This window comes from Leguminivora glycinivorella, chromosome Z (assembly GCF_023078275.1).
Source record: "Leguminivora glycinivorella isolate SPB_JAAS2020 chromosome Z, LegGlyc_1.1, whole genome shotgun sequence".
Classification (NCBI taxonomy): domain Eukaryota; kingdom Metazoa; phylum Arthropoda; class Insecta; order Lepidoptera; family Tortricidae; genus Leguminivora; species Leguminivora glycinivorella.
The window spans coordinates 23,119,627-23,133,667 of NC_062998.1; positions in this window are offsets into that span (position 1 = coordinate 23,119,627).

Here is a 14,041-nt window from a genome sequence, read left to right on the forward strand (position 1 = left end):
GGTGCTGCCTCTGCGTTCGTCCCATGACATGGGCAAGGGCAGCATCTCCTCGTAATCCCCTTGACATTTCATTAAAGTGTCAAAAGGGACTCTAATCGTTGGCTTCAGCTTCGCGCACGTCGCCCAAAGGTCCAGAAAACCCTATGGTTTCCGTGTTGGGGTAGACATACAAATAATTAAGATTCAGTTTACAAACACCTAATATTTGATTAAAATTTTTAAAAAGAACTTTGATACCTATTTTGACATTTTATTTTACCATGTCACTAATCCAGTAAGAGATTTAATCAAATCAAGTGAAAAAGGCAAGAATCTAATAAATCTAATTGGATATATTAGATTCTTGCCTTCGTCATTTCATGAAACAAGTTCAGAGATTTGTTCAAATCACTTACAAGTTGAGACTTTATCATTTCCCTAATTTTGTTTATCGAAATGTTAAAACGAATTGACTTTGTAAGTTCGTTTCGTCAACTTACTGTCGTGGTTCAGGAATTTTATCAAATCGCTAAACAAATCTAGTGAAATAACGTAACGCGGCGTGTCTATTGGGCGATTTTGTGATTTGACTAAACAGTGTAAGGGATTTAGTCAAATGACTGAAATTTTCTAGAGAAATGATGAAATGGATTCGCCATTTTGACATCATGCGTGATTTGATCATATCCCTTAGAGATTTGATCAAATCTCCGTTTTGGCCATTTCCCTGCGACATATACAAATAATTGTCTTTATTGAGTACTTATAAATCAACACAAGTGAACGAAAACATTATGCATTATTCGAAGAGAAAGAGTACGTAACAACAAATCAACGTCATGGAAACTCGGGGCCATAAACCTTCACCGTAAACTATATCTAGTGAAATTCTATTATCTTTGTACTCACATATGGGTGCCTTTCTATTAGAGATGTGACCTATGTTGTACATTAATAGGGTTGCGACAATTGTATAGAAATATAATTGTGTGAAGAATAACGAATGTGGTAAACTTCAGTTGCGTGGAATAAATATTGTGTGAAATCGCGACTGGGTAGAGTCAAGATCGTGTAGAAGTAATGTCTGTGATGAATAACGAATGTGGTAATCTTCAGTTGTGTGGAAATAATATTGCGTAGAGTCACGACTAGGTAGAGTCAAGATCGTGTAGAAGTAATGACTGTGATGAATAACGAATGTGGTAATCTTCAGTTGTGTGGAAACAATATTGCGTAGAATCGCGACTAGGTAGAGTCAAGATTGTGTAGAAATAATGACTGTGAAAAATAACGCATGTGGTAAACTTCAGCTGCGTGGAATAAATATTGTATGAAACCGCGACTAGGTAGAGTCAAGATCGTGTAGAAGTAATGACTGCGATGAATAGCGAATGTGGTAAACTTCAGTTGTGCGGAAACAATATTGTGTGAAATCGCGACTAGGTAGAGTCAAGATCGTGTACAAATAATGACTGTGAAGAATATCGCATGTGGTAAACTTCAGCTGCGTGGAATAAATATTGTCTAGAATCGCGACTAGGAGGAAACAAAAATGTCCGGAGCCTAGATATATCCATTTGAGACCTAATGTTACACAGATGTCATTGAAAGTAAATGGAGGCAATTCAACAGAAGTTAGGGATTCAATTATTATGTCGAACAAAGCACACGTGGCGCGTTTTCGTTCCAAATCGCAAACCGGAAGCAAAAAACCAGTGGCAAAAAGCGAGAGTGGTCTTAAAAGCGCATTCTGCAAAAATGAGATAATTTATTGCTGAATGCTAAAATGAAGTGAGTCTGATTGTTTCCCCTACGGTTCTTTACTCAACTCAGTTACGTTTTGCGATTGCCACTGAGCTTTTGTCAATTACCGGGTAAACTAGGTAGAAAAGTTTTTGGTTAGCTACAGGACGGTTCAAAACTAATTGCCTACTTTAAATATTATTCATATTTGTATAATATAAATGTAGCGTTAAGTCAGTAGAGAGGTATTAGTAGGTACGAGTAGAAATACCTAGGTTAGTAGCAGTGTGTTTTTTTTCTTTCATTTTCATTTTCCTTCAAACATTTTTTTTTTCTACAACGAAAAAATTATAAAAAATTGTTTTGATATGTACAATTTGAGCTCTTTCTAACGATACCTTACTTGACTTAGTAACTTGACATTTACAGTTTGCCCCCCTTCCATTATGGCCATTTTCTATTATTAATATTAATAAATTAAAAAAAATTATACCTTCAATATGTAGAGGTTAACAATGTTCATAACTAATATAACTATTCACAATTTCAAATCGATAGCATAAGTAGTTCTAAGAATAAGAATTTGGTATTATCATGGACCAGACACTTTCTTGGTTAGCTCATGTTGCCGATGTCAGCAAAATACATTTTGGGTCGCTTCACTCTCTGCGGCGTCTTCAAAACTTTCTTCCGTTTCACACGAAGGTCATCCTAACCGGCTCTCTCTTGCTGCCCCTTCTGGACTATGGGGACATCGTGACTGTATATCTCAATGAGGACCTCCTTTAATAAGATGGAGCGCCTGCAGAATGTCTGCATAAGATATATAATTGGTTTGCGGAAATTTGACCATATTTCATCATTTCGTGATCAGCTCGAGTCGTTACCTATCTGCTGTCGCAGAGACTTGCACACACTATCCCTCCTTTTCAAGGTGCTGTTCTACCCTTCCTCCCCGCCTTACCTCAAGGAATGGTTCCGGTTTTTGGCGGAAAGCAGTGACCACCGGTTGTGATCTAGTGAGGATCTTTCGCTTACGATCCCTTCCGATAGACACCGATCTTACGACAAATCAGTCACAGTAAAATCTGTGAAGCTATGGAAATATGGAATGCGTTGCCAGCTCCGCTGAGACAGTGTCAGTCAGTAGCATGGCTGAAGGCAAAATTAAAGAAGTTATGGCTTTCACATGAAAACCAATAAGAACAATGAAAACTGGGCCGTGTGCGGTTATTATTATTTTGATATATGTTTATTGTATATATAAATATATATTATGTATGTATTTATACGTATTGTATTCATTTTTAGAGTAGAGATGTATATTATGTGTAAAGATATGTTCATAGGTACTTCGTATATATGCCGATGCACTGTTTGTCTACCATCTCCTATTTTCCTCTCTCAGTTATTCTAAGGTTAGCTGGAAGAGATCCCTTAAAGGGATAAGCTCTCCTTTGAAACATAACCATTATAATTAATTATTCACTGTACTTGTAATGTGTTCTGTGCAATAAAGTGTTTACTACTACTACTTACTACTAAGTAGTTCTCGAGATATTTAGTAATGTGACAGACGGACAGAGCAGCGCCTTAGGGGTTCCTTTTAGAGATGGGCCGAATATTCGGTGAATATTCGGTATTCGGCATATTCGGCAAGTTTCTCAATTCTAATAAACTTTTTGGTCACTTTTTCTTTCATATGTGTAATTTATTTCGGTTTTAAGTTTCTCAATGTTCGTATTCGGCCGAATAGTTCGGTTACATTGCCATTCGGAACATCTCTAGTTCCTTTTGTACCTTTTTGGTACGGAGTACGGAACCCTAAAAAGCATGAAAGCATGGAGAGATTGCCAAGAAACCTATGAAAGTGAATGTGCTGGGTTTTTATTAGTAGACATAAGCGCCAAGCACGGCGGGATCGACAGCGCGGCGGCGGCGCGGACTCATCAGCTGCGCCATAAATCACGCGCCGGACAACGCACGCTGTCACTCGCCAGCAGTCAGCAGGCCCGGGCCCGCCCGTGTCGTGTTGTCCCCGCTGCACGAGCTCGGGTGACCGGCAGAGGGACCAGCGCATGATGACCTCGACCACCGTAAGTGCGTTTTCACATTATCCGATCCGATATCGGATGTCGGACCGATATCCTATACATTCAAGGCGCCATCTTTGATTTTTGCTTTTAAAATCCTTCCGACATCCGATATCAGATCGGATAATGTAAAAACGGTCTAATACAGGGCAAAACTACGGAGATCGCGCGTGCGCGGTGCTTCGGTAGCACCTTCGACTCAGATTAATTTGCATCGAGTGATATTAAGTGATATTCTTTATTGTAATAAATAAATTCGGATTCTCACACATAATACCTCTATGTGTACCAGTATTATAGGTATCTATATATTATCATTTATCAATACTTTATCCTTATCAAGTGCATAATCATTCGCATCATTATTTTGGTACTGACTTCGAATTGAAACTTCCACGGTAGAAAAGGGATTGAAAGTGTGTAGATACCGACATTTTGGAGCAGGAAGATCGGTTTTCGTAATTGTTCGAAAAATATGACATGTAAAGCGTGTACTCACAAGACTACATGAATGATAAAACAACAGCAAAAATCGAGAAAAATCGAAAAAAATCGATAGAGAAAAATCGTGAAAAGGTTTTCATAAGCTGTTGCCTTCCTTGGACCACAGTCGCCTTTATTGGACCTCAAAGTCGCCATCAATGGACTTATGAAATTCAGACCAATGGCCCAATCAAGGAAACTTGATTGGACTATTGGTCTGATCAGGTCTTGAAATCGACAAAAAATATTTTTTTAATGAAATACAGTTTATACAAATTGTATAACTAAAAAATATATTGTTTTCATATGTATTAGTTTTTTTTTACGTATTGTCTATTTGCGCACGGGTGAATAATTCTAAAACAAAAGTTGCCATGATTGGACCGGTCCGATGATAGAACCCACAGGTGGTCCATTGATAGCAACTAGGTATCACAACACAAATAAAAATATTAAAAAATAGAGATAACAAATGCCTGGAAACAGTTGTTTTGAATTTGATTATTAATAAATGTTTAAGCATTATACGTCAACAGTGTCAACACACAAATTCAATTGCCAATGTATTTATACTTTCGTGATTTTATTCCTTCGCGTAATTTAACTTCAACAGCGTTCGCAACACACTTGGAAGCGTCACTCACCGGGATGCGAGGCGCGACTGAGGTTACGGGGTCTAGGTGAGGCCTAAGGTCACCATGTACCTTACTGGATTCCATCAAGCACGATTCGATTTTGAAATATTTAAGTGGTCCAATCAAAGCGCTGGTCCAATGATCGTAACCTTCCCCTAATGACGACCAATTTTTTTTTCACTTTTACATTCTCCATGCGTATTTATCGCACAGCGATACTAGAATTTAGATTAGGTTAGGTAATAAATAATTAATCTTATATTAGGTAGATACCTACTTAAATTGGTGAATCCAACTTGTGACTGGCAAAATCTGGCATTAGGCAGCAGTAAAATAAATAATGCCATAGTAATATTAAACGATGGGTACAAGTGGAGAAGGCACACGCCGCACTTGAGGAGTGCGGGTGCAGCTGCCGAGCTTCCTCTTCCGACCGCGCCCGCGCAAAAACACGCATCGCCCGCGCCTGCCGCCGCCGACGACCACGACGCGGTCACCGCCGCGCCGCCGCGTGCTCACTTCTATCAGCCTCACATTTTATCAAAAGTTTGTTTAAACAATGTTAACCTACAACTACGCACCATTATTATAATGAAGACATAAAAAAATCAACGTTTTTTTACGCTACAACGATATTTTGCGACAAACGCGACCTTGGTTAAGCCAGGGAGCTTTGTGTTCAAACAGATTCTCGGAAGGTCTACTTGCCCTAAATATTTGCAACGAAAGGGAAATTTGCAGGTAGTTGATGGTTTTTATTCCAACCATAAAATATTATGGGCACCTACTTGGAGACTAAAATTTATTAGTTCTGGTTTATTAGTTTGATTTTAGAGTATTGTTATATAAAAACAATTATCACAATAAATTTCTCTCAGGTTTATCTGGTTTGTGTTTCGGGCGTTCGTGCTCCCCATATTTTTATAAACCTGCGGATTCATAAAAAATGGGCTCCTTTTTGTTGTTACTTTAGCGGGATAATCGCGGCGCGGAGACACGACGTGTTTGTTATTCAAGTCAGGGTTCCTTAAAAATTAACCATCACTTTGCGCAGATATATTTATTTTGCAATAAAAAACGCACGTTGGCAAGAGTAGAAATTAAAAAGTGAAAACACTATTTAGTGACATCTTTTCATATCAAATTATGTAAGTAAACGGGATGAAATTATAGTGTTGCCACTTTTTCCTAAATATTTTTGGCAGACTTTTCTGTTTACTGTTCGGTATTGTGTGACGGAGTTCTAACCTAACCTTACTCACATTTTCAAGCAATAAATTATAGCTCGCTCTTCTGGATACAAATTGTGTTAATTGAAAGTCACAGTTTTGAACCAAATGGGAAGTGATTTTGAGTTAATAGTTTTTATGAAACTTGTTACGGTATGGTTGATAAAAAGAGGATTATTGGTACTTCTTAAGGGTGTTACCACACCACACCACGGGATCGATAGTTTTGTATTAAGGTAAGGTGTTTTGCGGTAAGGGCATTTATTTGTGTGATGAGCACAGATATTTGTTCCTATCTTGGATGTTTTCTATGTAAGTATAAGTATTTGTATATTATATATATCATTGTCCGAGTATCCACAACACAAGCCTTCTTGAGCTTACCGTAGGACTCAGTCAATCTGTGTAAGAATATTATATTTGCCTTAAAATATTTATTTATTTATTATTTATTTGTATGTTAGGTACATATTTAGAAACTACCTATTAATCGACGTCACTGTTTTATTCCGATTGGTGTGATATGATAACTAACAATAACACCGCAAAATACATACAGCCTCAGGAACACGAATAATACAGAATTTCTTAAATAACCTAATTTTATGTAATTACGTGGGAAAATGAGATATTATGGGTTTTTAGATATTTTTCAAAATATAATTCCAATGAATTGAATTTATCTATAGCTAATAAAACCACTAATTAAAATTATGTACTTATATTGTTTTAGAAAAAATGTATCACAACCAGAAGACGCCTCCGTTGTTTTCGAGCACAAGCGGAACCCACGTCGCCGTATGCGAGCCGAGCCGCCCCGCTCTGCCCTCGGATGCCTCGACACTTATATTTCGACGCGGTCGCGATATCGCGGAGGGGCGTTATTGTGATATCCATCTTTTTCACCTTTTTAGGGTTTTTAAAGCTTTTTTACTGACGACTGGCGTGTGGCTCGACTGATTAGGTCGTGTTAACACGTGTTTTTATAATTTTTAAAGCAGGTACTTTTTAGGGGAGAGCATCAACAGTCGGGTGGCTGTTTTTTTTAAGTTAAGGATGGATATTTAATATCACATTTATAATACTGTAACATTAGGATTCTGTTTTTTTTTCCTTTTTAGGGACGGTATTTTAGTTTACGCGACATCCAAATTTGAAGACTTCTAATTCGCTAAATAGTTTTCATTTTACATAGACTTATTTGCTTTATTTTTTTGATTCGTTAGTCCATTTTCGTCTTAATGGATACCCAGTAGGAATGTTGATTTTATATATAATTTTTGTGATTTTATTATTATTGTACAACGTTAATTAATTAAAGAACTAACTAGAAAAAAAAATTGTGTCCCAAGTTAATCCAGAGAAAGCAAATTGATATTGGCTTTCTTACTTATGTTTACTGAACTCGAAACCTTATCCATTTTTTTCGTTATAATAATTATGGTTATAATAATTATGGTTATCAGTGTTATCACTTATTTTTAACAAACTGTTAGTATACTTTTTGTTTACGAGGTACGTATTATTTGTATCCATAGTATCCATACCATTTATCAGGAGCTCTCGCAAGCGTAACTGTCATTAAAACGCAAATTTATAACAATAAGTTTTGTGCAGGGGTCAATTGTGTAGTTGTCTGTGCAAAATGTATTTTAATTTTTGTAAGGGTCTTTTCAGTATTTATAATTTATGTGCTCTCAATAAGCTTAGTAATTGGAGTTATTATTACGGGTCAAACGCCCTAAGACGCTGCGTCCCTTTGTCAGGGGGTCAACATGGTTAGGGGTCAGCGATTTATTATTGCGCTTCACTAAAGTTACATCCGTGTTATTGTCACAGCGCGAAGATATATTTACCATTGTTCCAACTGTATAGGTAGGCACTAACTGAGTGATAAATATGTATAGGTACTTAGTAATTAAAAAAAAAATTATATATAAATATTATAGGACATTCTTACAAAAATTGACCGTGATTGTTGATGACTCAGGAACAATTTATCTGTGCTCATCACACAAAATGCCCTCTGTATGAGACATGTTTATTTATTAAGCGTACCTTAATATACATATAGTATGTATAAGTGCAGTATGCATAGTGAACGAAGTACCTACTTACATCTTACATATAACACGGTTGCCAGAAATCACAAAAATATACTATGCATATGCAATAAGTACCTATTGAGGTCTTTCTTTTGGGAATGGGGACCCCGAAGTCAATTGAATCGGCTTCAATAAAAAGGAAGAAAGCCTTTTTTATACGGCGAACGAAACGTTTACTTATAGGTGTAATTATTCATCAGAAAAATCCTACAGAATAGTTATTTGTTATACAAGGGAGCAAAGTTGTATTTTAACCGAGTGTGGAATTGCAACACGAACTAGCGAATGGATTCTAGGGTTGAACTACGAGCTAGCGAATGGATTATAGAATCCTGAGCGAAGCGAGTAGTTCAAAAATAGAATCCTGAGCGTAGAGAGTGTTGTAATACACACGAGGTAAAATAACTTTGCATCCCGTGTGTAACACATAACTTTTCACCTCACTAAAGCGAGGAAACACGCAATAAAAACAACTGGAACATAATTGCGCAGAAATAATTCAATTTGCGTTTATTACAATTTCCACGATGCACCGACCGACACCACAAAAGTTTCAAATTAAGAATCAAGAAGAAAAATCTATTTGGGTGCGTTCCGTTTCACGCGTTTTGAGATTGCAATGTTACTTAAGGTGCGTTCTGAATAAGTACAATGGAAGGGTCAAAAATACAATTTCTTCTACGATTTCAAGTGTTTTATGGTAAAATCATGTTATAAAATTGTTTGAATTTTATGTTTTTAGTCGGACACAATTCGATATGAAATTATTTTTACGTTCGCATCACAAGATTTGTTAAGACAATTTAACCACAGGGAGAAAATTGTCCAGTCTGGGACATGCCTTTACAAGAAATTATATTTAAAAAAGTAAATAATGACACGTTCGGATTTCAAATATTCTTTGCACTATTGTGGATAAAATGCGATTTTGCTATCTGTTTTCAAAGAATAAAAAAGTTCTTTCCGAGCTAGTGAGGTGAAAAATCTTTTGTAGGTGATATGTGTCTACGCACCACAGAACTATGTTTAGATAGAAGAAATTAACTATTTGTATAGGGGCCGAGCGTGGCAGATTTTGTACTAATTACTGAAGTTCTTACTTGCCTTTACTTGGAATTATGTCTCAGGCTCTTGAATGTTCATAATTTTTGTGTTGTTGCAATTAAATATCACGTAACGACGAGTTTTTTTTTGTTTTTGGTATATCCAACTTGTAAAAAATGACGTCCGCGAGCGTAGCAAGTGGTGAAGCCACGGTGAAGCTTAAGAATATGTATGTAATCTCGAGTACCTACTTTGCACTCACCTTCACCAGTTGGTGTGGTAAAAAAAAACCGGCCAATTGCGAGTTGGTACTCGCGTTGCAAGGGTTCCGTACACCACAAGAAGGGCTTTTAAGCGCGTCCTTTTTTGAAGGCTCATAAGTCATTTTTCCGAATAATCGATATTTTGAACAATTTAAAAAAAAAACGAAACCGGAAATGAATTTACCTATATGTAATATTCAAACGCGCTCACACAATTTCAAGTGATTTGGTAACTCCTTGCAGCGCAGCGGTAGTGAGTGAAATTCGTACCTAGGTAGATTTCTTATAGGTTTTCCTGTAATCTATAGATTGAAGGCTATCTTGTGTATTTAAGAAAAAAAAATACGCTTAGTAGTTTTGGATATAGGGTGTAAATGGACTATTTTCTTAAATTACTTGACTAAAAATGAGTTGAAAAAATATTTTTGAAATACTTATAAAAATCTCTTTCATTTGATATGTCCTATTGTACTTAACACAGATCATATAGTTCAAAAAAACTTTAATTTTTAATTTTCACTTTTACCCTCCAAAAGTGGGTCAGAGGTTAACATGTGCCAAATTTGAAGTTAAGCGGTTCAGTGGGGTTGGATAAAATTGGCTGTGACAGACGGACAGACAGACCGTACGAGTGATCCTATAAGGGTCCTGTTTTTCCTTTTCGAGATACGGAACCCTAAAAACATTACTATGGTTCACTTTGTTGTCAGATATGACATAAACTTTTTTCTGTGTGAATTTAGGTTGCTTGTTATGTTGGTAGCGATGTCATGTGTTATAATAATATAGTGGTCTCACTATACCTTGTACTTTTGGCACTTGAAAAAAGTGTAAACAAACCTGAGCTGTCAAATTTGAGGGTTGTTTATTAGGTAACGTTTGGTTCCTGATATTTTTTCTCTATTTAAAAATAATTGAACTCACTACTATTTTCTATTTCATTCCACTAATATGTAATTTCGTTTAATTTGACGAAACGTATACACCTTCACGAATACAAACATATCGTCATTACATTTAATGAATATTATTATTTTCTTCAGGGAATCATCAACCAAAAAGTACCTAATATTGCAGAGGTTTAAAACTCATGGTTGCATTTTAATCTGGGTGTAACTCCGGTTTCACATTATCCGATCCGATATCGGATGTCGGAAGGATTTCGATGGAAAAATCCAAGATGGCGCCTGTAATGTATGGGATATCGGTCCTACATCCGATATCGGATCGGATAATGTGAAAACGCACTAACTCTACTAAAATATAAAGGTTCACCTTACGCGATTTTTAATTTTATCTGTCTGACATTTGCCATTGCTTGTTATCAATCATCATCATCATCATCTGTTCCGAGTTCGATATTTGTGTTGACGGTTGTTATATTTATGTTTTTTAGGGTTCCGTACCAAAAAGGTACAAAGGAACTCTTATGGCGACGCTCTGTCCGTCTGTATGTCTGTCACATTTCTAAGTATCTTGAGAACTACTTACGCTATCGATTTGAAATTTGGAACAGTTATGAACATTTTAAACCTCTACAAGCTGAAACTATTAATTATATTAATTATAGAAAATGGCCAAAATGGAAGGGGGGCAAACTGTAAATGTCAAGTTACTAGGTCAAGTGGGGTATCGTTAGAAAGAGCTCAAATTGTACATATCAAAACTATTTTTTATAATTTTATTGTAGTGGAAAATAAAAAGAATTATGAAGGAAAATGTAAAAAATAAAATACCATTCCCCCTTTTCTCCCGAATTTTACCAACGAATAATTATGACTTACGAAATATGGTTTTAAGCTAAATTTTACAGGAAAAGGTTTCTGGCCTTAAAAGGTTCACTATCCCTTGATCTGTCAAATTTGACGGCTCCGGTTTGTTTACACTTTTTTCAAGTGCCAAAAGTACAAGGTATACGTGTATACAAACGCATTTTTTTATTTGGAGATTCAACAGCTATGACATAAGTAGACACCGTAGATATAGGAAGACAATTACAAAAACTCACTGGTAGTAACAATTTATATATAATTTTTAAGAAAAAAACTTTTTTTCGCTGGTGGGGTGTTGAGGTGAAAGGTACTTCCGAATGTTGAATTATGTAGAAATGTGTAGGTATTAAAACTGCTTTTAATGTAAATCTTTGATTATTTGATGGAAACACAAATAAAATATACGTATACCGTTAAGGTTTGAAGAGTTTCCTCAATTCCTCATGAATCCGATATCCGATTATAAGAAATGTAGCTTGACAAAATTTTAAAACTCAATATGTAAGCATAACAAAGAGAACAAATCTCGTAACAAATAAATGTGACTGTTCTGAACTTAAATGCATGCTGTTCCTATAAAAATACGAAAGTCACTATAAGTGTGCCGTTACGTATCAGCTTATACACTAACATAATCTAAACGCGACCATGCTTCCCGTGCAGGAGCATTGAGATATAAAAATTAAAACTATGAAAAAACCCCCGGCCGCGTCATAGTGGACCGATTTTTATGAAACATGGCTAAGAACACTCCCGACTAACTCAGCTTTCAAACTAAATCGAAATCGGTTCATCCGTTCGGGAGCTACGATGCCACAGAGAGACACACACACAGACAGAGAAACAGACAGACAGACAGACACGTCAAACTTATAACACCCCGTCGTTTTTGTGTCGGGGGTTAAAAATAAGATCACAAAAATAAGTTTTCAGTAGGCAGTAGAAAGGCGACGACACGCTCACAGGACACAAAGTATTTCTGCACTAATTTACGCCTCACGCTTGGGATTTTACAGTTGAATCGATATCAAATTCTTTAGATAATTTAATTTAGTTTGCGACTCGTTCGTGGTAAGAAACTATTTTGCCTGTATTTGGAAGATGCATTTTTTATCTGAATGATGATGAGATGGAGGATGATATCTTTTCGAACGAGTGGGGGCATTAATTTTTAGGGGATTTTTTTCACTCGTTTCATCACGCATGTAGCATTGAATCGTACAGTGGGTGTCTTGAAACGGACAATTAACCAATGTCTTACTTTGAGGTACATACATACTCAATGTTTCACAAAGTTACTGCTTTTACATAATGATAAAATATTATTTTAATAAGGCAATTACTTTTGGAGAACCCAAACTGAGGTCATATAATTAACAACTACAAAAACTCCACAGCAGACTCTACTGCAGCTTTTTCTCGACGAATCCTCTTCTTTGGCGGCATCTGATAGTGACAAAAATAAATAAAACCAGTTTAAAAAAACTACAGTAACTAACTATAATATGTGAATCGGACATTGACTGGAGTACATTATTGTACGTCCGTTTCAATGCGACGGTATCTGTCCGATTCATTGCGCATCTAACCTATAACATTTTACGCAAATTCCAAATAATTAAGTATTGATAAGATTATGTCTCACCATGCCGTATTTTCTTGAGAACATATCGTAAGTATTACAACCATTACAATTGTAGTTTAAGATTTAATGTAATTTTAAATCAGTTTGCAAATATGCAACATTTTTTACTAAACTGGCGCGGTTCTACAATGTGTGAAATAGTGAACTAAGTAACGACCGCCGGGATCTGTCATTATTGTGGGCTTACCTATGGTCATCAGCGTTGCCTATAACCATAAAACATGAACATGTTCTCTTCGGTTTTTTAAAGATATCGATAGTGTCCGTTTCATAACCCGTCGTAAGATCAGCAATCAATTTCACCCTAAATATTATTTTCTACCTCATTTATGCGTTAGCACTTTTTACTTCCTTGCCTTCTCAGCTTTGTGCTTAAGTCACGACCCAGTCAGACCGACCGACAGAGTGACCGTTAACCTAAACGCACCTGAAACCCACGACCTATGAACCGTTGTGCAGTTTCGTAATATCTTCGCACAAAACATCAATTGACCCGTAACCTAAACATCGTCCCCTCTAATATAAAAAATAAGCCGTCTCCGCTTCTAACATAAATCTAAAATCGAACATAAGACGTTCGACATTTGAAAATGTGTCAAAATCGAAAGCAACGGTCACTGAACAATAGCGGCCACATATACGGTTACATTTTATTTTATTTTTGACAAAAATGTAACAATGTTCAATTGTTATCAGGGAAAAAGGGTAGGTTTTAGTAATCTTCTTAATGGCGTGTGTGAAAAGATTATAAATTAAGTTTCTGCAACAAATAAAAGTGACCCCTGGCCATTGTCCGGGTGTCAATATGTGTGACCGGCTATTGTGCGTGACCCCTGCAGGCTTAGCGCCAATTGGGAGCGCGTCGGTACAGCGTGATCGCTTCAATGTGCCAAGGATTTTACATCATTTACTATACTTGCATTGTATTTACGATTAACCGATCTTCTGGCTATGTATCCTACTCACTGAACTAATAAGTAACTATCAAAATAATCGTATTATATTTACTTAGGTAGGTATGTGTATTGACATTATAATTGTTTTTTTTTA